General features: G+C 39.6%; 1 long non-coding RNA gene across 1 annotated transcript; it reads left to right on the top strand.

Annotated features, from left to right (window-relative positions):
• Positions 1-3,990: 3,990 nt before the first annotated feature.
• Positions 3,991-6,812, top strand: LOC121576938. The gene is made up of 2 exons (XR_006002544.2): positions 3,991-6,083; positions 6,214-6,812. It is a non-coding gene; the product is annotated as an uncharacterized LOC121576938 (long non-coding RNA).
• The last annotated feature ends 216 nt before the right edge of the window (positions 6,813-7,028 follow it).

The following is a 7,028-nucleotide window of genomic DNA, read 5'->3' as shown; positions in this document are numbered from 1 at the left end:
GATATATTTTTTTATCAGACCTGTAAATATTGACATAATTACAATGTTGAAAGTAAGTTAAAACATTACATGATTTCAATATCCAGACATTGTTCTTCTGTGCGTGACGATAGGTGTTAAAACCTGAATACAGTTGAAAATGTGTAAATGGGGTTGCGTGACAAGGACCAAGTTACGGCTTTAATTCAAAAAGGGATCAAAATGGCTGCTATTTAATTAGGATCAATTTGAGATGATTAAACTCAAATGAAACTATTTATAGAGCACATTTCTTACAGGAGATGCATTTCAAAGTGCTTAAAGAATAAAATAAAAGGTGTGAAAATGCAATAGTCCTACATTTTCTAAATGAGACAAATGAGATGTTTGGACCCCAGGAAGAGTAGCTGCTGCCTTGGCAGGGATCCCTAATAAAATACAAAATAATAAAACAATAAAACAATAACAGTGGACATGAGACTAATGCATTAAAATAAATGAAAATAAGATATATAGAATGAGATAAAATAGAACAATAAATTATAAAACAATAAAACAATAACAGTGGACATGAGACTAATGCATTCAAATAAATGAAAATAAGATATATAGAATGAGATAAAATAGACAGTATGGCTAAAAAGGTCTACAGTTTCTGAGGTCCTCAGATCCTCCGGAAGGCTGTTCCAAAGGCCAGGACCACATTATAAAGGGGTCATATGCTTATGAAGCGCAAACACCTGTTGGTTTTTAAGTAACGTGTTACCATAAGGTTGTATTAATACCTACACTCTTAGAAAAAAAGGTGCTAAGTAGAACCATATAGGGTTCTTCAGTTTGATCTCCATAGCAGGATTTCCCAAACTCAGTCCTGGGGCCTCCCAGGGGTGAACGTTTTGTTTTTTGCCCGAACACTAGACAGCTGATTCAAATAATCAGCTCATCATCGAGCTTTGATTATTTGAATCAGCGGTGTAGTGCTAGGGCAAAAGCTAAAACATGCACCCCTGGGAGGCCCCAGGACCGAGTCTGGGAAACCCTGCATAGGGGAACCCTTTTTTGGTGCTAGGTAGAACTCTTTGCAGAGGGCTCTACCTAGAACCCTCTGTAAATAGTTCTACCTAGAATCCTCTATGAAGGGTTATTTCTAGAACCATCTATAAATGGTTCTACCAAGAACGCTTTATCGTCTAAAGGTTTTTCCTAGAACCCTCTAAGGGCTCTACCGAGAACCCTTTATCTTTGAAGGGTTTTTCCTAGAAGCATCTATGAACAGTTCCACCAGCCTTACAGATGTAGGATCTTAATTTGATCACCATGTTGCAGGATGTAAAACTTGTAGTGTACTTGAGGTTTAAAAAGGCTTCTGAAGTTTGTCATTTCTGCTTAAAAATGTCAGACTTGATTTTCCCTTCCGAAAACTGTATCAACCCCTAACAAAATGTACATTAATTATAATTCACATAATAATTCACATTTCCTGTTGCTGCAGGATTATTTTACTGCTTTAGCAAACTGGCTCAAATTAAGATCCTTCACCTGTATTAGCCTTTATAATTAAACTCTTTATGACAATACATTACATACAGTGAGGGAAAAAAGTATTTGATCCCCTGCTGATTTTGTACGTTTGCCCACTGACAAAGACATGATCAGTCTATAATCTTAATGGTAGGTTTATTTGAAAAGTGAGAGACAGAATAACAACAAAAAAATCCAGAAAAACGCATGTCAAAAATGTTATAAATTGATTTGCATTTTAATGAGGGAAATAAGTATTTGACCCCCTCTCAATCAGAAAGATTTCTGGCTCCCAGGTGTCTTTTATACAGGTAACGAGCTGAGATTAGGAGCACACTCTTAAAGGGAGTGCTCCTAATCTCAGCTTGTTACCTGTATAAAAGACACCTGTCCACAGAAGCAATCAATCAGATTCCAAACTCTCCACCATGGCCAAGACCAAAGAGCTCTCCAAGGATGTCAGGGACAAGATTGTAGACCTACACAAGGATGGAATGGGCTACAAAGTCCATCGCCAAGCAGCTTGGTGAGAAGGTGACAACAGTTGGTGCGATTATTCGCAAATGGAAGAAACACAAAAGAACTGTCAATCTCCCTCGGCCTGGGGCTCCATGCAAGATCTCACCTCGTGGAGTTGCAATGATCATGAGAACGGTGAGGAATCAGCCCAGAACTACACAGGAGGATCTTGTCAATGATCTCAAGGCAGCTGGGACCACAGTCACCAAGAAAACAATTGGTAACACAATACGCCGTGAAGGACTGAAATCCTGAAGCGCCCGCAAGGTCCCCCTGCTCAAGAAAGCACATATACAGGCCCGTCTGAAGTTTGCCAATGAAGATCTGAATGATTCAGAGGAGAACTGGGTGAAAGTGTTGTGGTCAGATGAGACCAAAATCGAGCTCTATGGCATCAACTCAACTCGCCGTGTTTGGAGGAGAAGGAATGCTGCCTATGACCCCAAGAACACCATCCCCACCGTCAAACATGGAGGTGGAAACATTATGCTTTGGGGGTGTTTTTCTGCTAAGGGGACAGGACAACTTCACCGCATCAAAGGGACGATGGACGGCGCCATGTACCGTAAATCTTGGGTGAGAACCTCCTTCCCTCAGCCAGGGCATTGAAAATGGGTCGTGGAATGGTATTTCAGCATGACAATGACCCAAAACACATGGTCAAGGCAACAAAGGAGTGGCTCAAGAAGAAGCACATTAAGGTCCTGGAGTGGCCTAGCCAGTCTCCAGACCTTAATCTCATAGAAAATCTGTGGAGAGAGCTGAAGGTTTGAGATGCCAAACGTCAGGCTCGAAACCTTAATGACTTGGAGAAGATCTGCAAAGAGGAGTGGGACAAAATCCCTCCTGAGATGTGTGCAATCCTGGTAGCCAACTACAAGAAACATCTGACCTCTGTGATTGCCAACAAGGGTTTTGCCACCAAGTACTAAGTAATGTTTTGCAGATGGGTCAAATACTTATTTCCCTCATTAAATTGCAAATAAAATTATGTCTTTGTCAGTGGGCAAACGTACAAAATCAGCAGGGGATCAAATACTTTTTTCCCTCACTGTATATCATAAGGCCTTTCTTTGAGAGCCTAGTTATACCCTAACACAGTGGTCTAAAACTCCTGGTTTACAGGCCATATAAGGACTGAAAGTCACATTAGGATGGCTAGCAAAGTGATCTGTAATTCCTTTTAAATTCCAGCCAGAGTGAGGATATCCAACAATTTGAACTTTTAATCACTTGCAACCTGCATTCAATGACTGTCAGGGTAGGGAAGATTGGTTAATGAGACTACCTAAATAATCTGGAACAACCATCTTAGTAACAGGTGCAATAAATCCAACTGCTAACAGGTTGGATTAGTTTAGAAAATGTATGTTATTTATCTTTGTGTAGCATAAGATTAATCAACTAATCAATGTACATGCAAAAACAGAAATTGAAAAAAACTATTCTGAAAATCAACCTGCAATAGAGCATGCTGGGAAATATGATAATGATGGGCATGGTTTTGAGTGTTTTACTCTACACAACAGAGGAGGCTGGTGGGAGGAGCTATAGGAGGATGGGCTCATTGTAATGGTTGGAATGGAGTCAATGGAACGGAATCAAACACGTTGTTTCCATGTGTTTGATGTGTTTGGTACCATGAGCCCGTCCTCCTAGAGCTCCATCCACCAGCCCTTTTGTTACACAGAGGAAAAATGACACATTCACACACTACTCCCGAGTGGCGCAGTGGTCTAAGGCACTGCATCGCAGTGCTAGCTGTGCCACTAGAGATCCTGGTTCGAATCCAGGCTCTGTCGTAGCCGGCCGCGACCGGGAGACCCATGGGGCGGCGTGCACAATTTGCCCAGCGTCGTCCAGGGTAGGGGAGGGAATGGCCGGCAGGGGATGTAGCTCAGTTGGTAGAGCATGGCGTTTGCAACGCCAGGGTTGTGGGTTTGATAAAAAAATAATAATGTATGCACTAACTGTAAGTCGCTCTGGATAAGAGCGTCTGCTAAATGACTAAAATGTAAAAATGTAACTCTGGTTATTAATACCCATGGGGTTATTTTACAACACCGAGTGTTACATTTATTTAACTGCTGAATCAACACTAGAAATGTTACACTGAAAGAAATATCACTAGGTACAACTGGCCAATTTGCAGTGTACCATACCATACACTGCTGATTCACTCATACTCTATTCTCTTACTCTCTGCTCAATAAAATCACAGAAAATACTAAATGTAAAGACAGAAATCATGACAAAGATATAAACTATGTCAGTACTGTATATGTAAAATGATTAAGGGTATACCAGATACATGCACAAATATTCCCAGGTACAGTTTAAGACATTCTCAGACCTATCATTTTAAACTTATCAGATTACTCAAACTCCTGATGTTAAAGTTTAAACAGTGAGGTGAACACTAATGCTCAGGCCCTATTTAAAAGAAAGTGAAAACAATTACAATAAAAACACTACCGGTATTTAGATTCAGAAGGGTTCTATGTAGAATATTGCCTTCCAAAGAATCCCTCTTGCCTTCCAAAGAATCATCACAGAACCTTTTCTCCCCAAAAAGGTTTTTTCAGATAAAAATAGTTATTGGTAGAACCCTATCCATCTGCAAAGAACCCATTTTTTCTATGTGTAAGAGTGTACATGGCAGTCATACACACTGAAAGTCAAGGGTATGAAATCAATAGATGAAGAATAGCAAGGATGATAATAATGTATGTTTTCACAACTTCAATTCAGTGGCCTTTTTGATTTCTTGTTGTTGTTCACAAAAGTGGATCATACTGAGAAGCATAGGCCTACAGATGTTGGATCTTTAATTTAAGCCAGTTTGCTACAGCAGGAAAATAATCCTGCAGCAACAGGAAATGTGAATTATTATATGGATTATAATTAATAGACATGTTTGTAGGGATTTATACATTTTTCGCAAGGGAAAATCATGTCTGAAATTTCAAAGTGGAAATTACAAACTTCAGAAGCCATTTTAAACCTCAAATACACTACAAGTTTTACATTTCCTGTATTGCAGTAAAGTTCTCCTGCAACCGGGTGATCAAATTAAGATCCCACATGTGTACCTCCCACAATGGCAATGACTTAAGTACACAATGGCCAGTGTGAGTGTAAACTTTGTACACCCATGTGTGAACCTCCTGCGCATGTATAAAGAGCAGTGTGCAGCGTGGAACAGGACAGCCGATAATGTTGGGCTCGTTTGTTCTACTATGGATAGGCATCTGCTTCCTCTTTTTCATCCTGAAGATTAATCGAACCACAAACTTTCCTCCTGGTCCAAAACCCATTCAGATATTTGGGAATCTGCTGCATCTGAGCTTGAGGAATCCTTTGAAAGACCTGGAGAAGGTGCAGTTATTATACCTCAAATAGCATAACAACTCATGAAAGAATCAGCAGTGTCAGTGTAACTATCAGTTACATTATTTGTTTCAAACATTGTCATTCCTTCATCAAAGGGTGATGTTATCTTGTATCACTTGTAATCACAGTGTTACTGTGTTGTATGCAATGTGTCCTCATGTGCTATTTCCCAACTAGTTGGCAGAGCGCTATGGGAAGGTTTTCAGTCTTTATATTGGTGGAAGGCCAGCTGTGATTCTCAATGGGCTTGAAGCTATGAAGGAGGCCCTGGTTACCAAGGCTTTGGACTTTGCAAGAAGACCCCAAAACCTTATGCTCAACCACTACACAAGGAAAAAGAAATAACAACAAAAACTATACTATTGTTAGAATCAACCAGAAACACATTTAATCATTTAGAAATTATTCATTTTTTATGTACTGTGCAGAGCTCCTGAAACTACCCGCTGATTATAGTTTTATTTTCTTCAAAATCATATAATGTAAGCTGCTCGTCAGATTTTTAAAACCCCTCCCCAGGTTTCATTATTTCGAAATACAGCTCATGCTGGAGAGTGCAACGTCTCGTCGCCCTAATGACCCTGAGAAACTTTGGTCTGGGAAGCAGTCTATGGAGGAGAGGATTCTGGAGGAGACATCATACATCATTGCACCCTTGGAGAAAAGTGTTGGTATGAAAGTATAACATTTAAAATTGACATTAATCTGTCTTTGTGGTAAAGAAACGTATCATACTTGTCATTTAACTGATTTTATCATAAATAGATAATAACTACTACTATATATTTTTATTTTGTACAGGGAAAACCATGGACACTCAGACTATCTTCCATAAATCTTCATTCAATATCCTTTATCTTGTACTATTTGGGTCCCGCTATGAATATGACGACAAGTTTCTTGAGTCTTCATTCGTATCTTCACTGAGAATGCGAAGATCACTAATGGACCCTGGGCATTGGTATTATACCATTTTAATAGGTTTATCACTTAATGTTAGTCAGACCTTGACTTAAAGGGATACTTCACCCAAATTACAAAATTACATAATGGTTTCCTTACCCTGTAATTAGTCTATGGACAAGGTAAGTGATAGATGAATTTGTATGTTTATGGTAATGACTAAAATTGTTCCACCCCGATACAGTATGACTGTGTAAACTGTGTTAAGGTAGTAATAAACCCGCTAACAGAGAAGGGGGTTAGAAACTGCTGAGACAGACATTCCAGGAGAAAGGAGACTTAGAAACTGTCCTATTTAAATATTCTATACTGTGGAAATGTACAGGCCGCCTAAAGGTGGGCGGAGCAAAGTCCTTTGTGTGGACGTATATAAAAAGGCTGTGTGTGTTTTTGGCGCCAGAGCGCTCTCATTGAATAAAAATGGCTGATCCCTTGCAGACTGGACAATTTGTTTAATTCATTCTTAACTAGAGTATTACACCCTCTGGGGATTATTCAAAGTTTGAGTATTAGAGATAGAATTCTCGTGACAATTGGTCCTTCAAGCCGGATATCAATATCCGTTTTCTGTCGTTACGGGGACACCGAAAACCATGCACGGGCGGATGATAGCATCCGTATAGACTAAGACCTGGCCTCTGACATTGAGTGTT

Source organism: Coregonus clupeaformis, chromosome 11, assembly GCF_020615455.1.
Source record: "Coregonus clupeaformis isolate EN_2021a chromosome 11, ASM2061545v1, whole genome shotgun sequence".
NCBI classification, from domain to species: Eukaryota; Metazoa; Chordata; class Actinopteri; order Salmoniformes; family Salmonidae; genus Coregonus; species Coregonus clupeaformis.
Note: the sequence above shows the minus strand (reverse complement) of the source record. Positions and strands in the feature narration are given on the sequence as shown.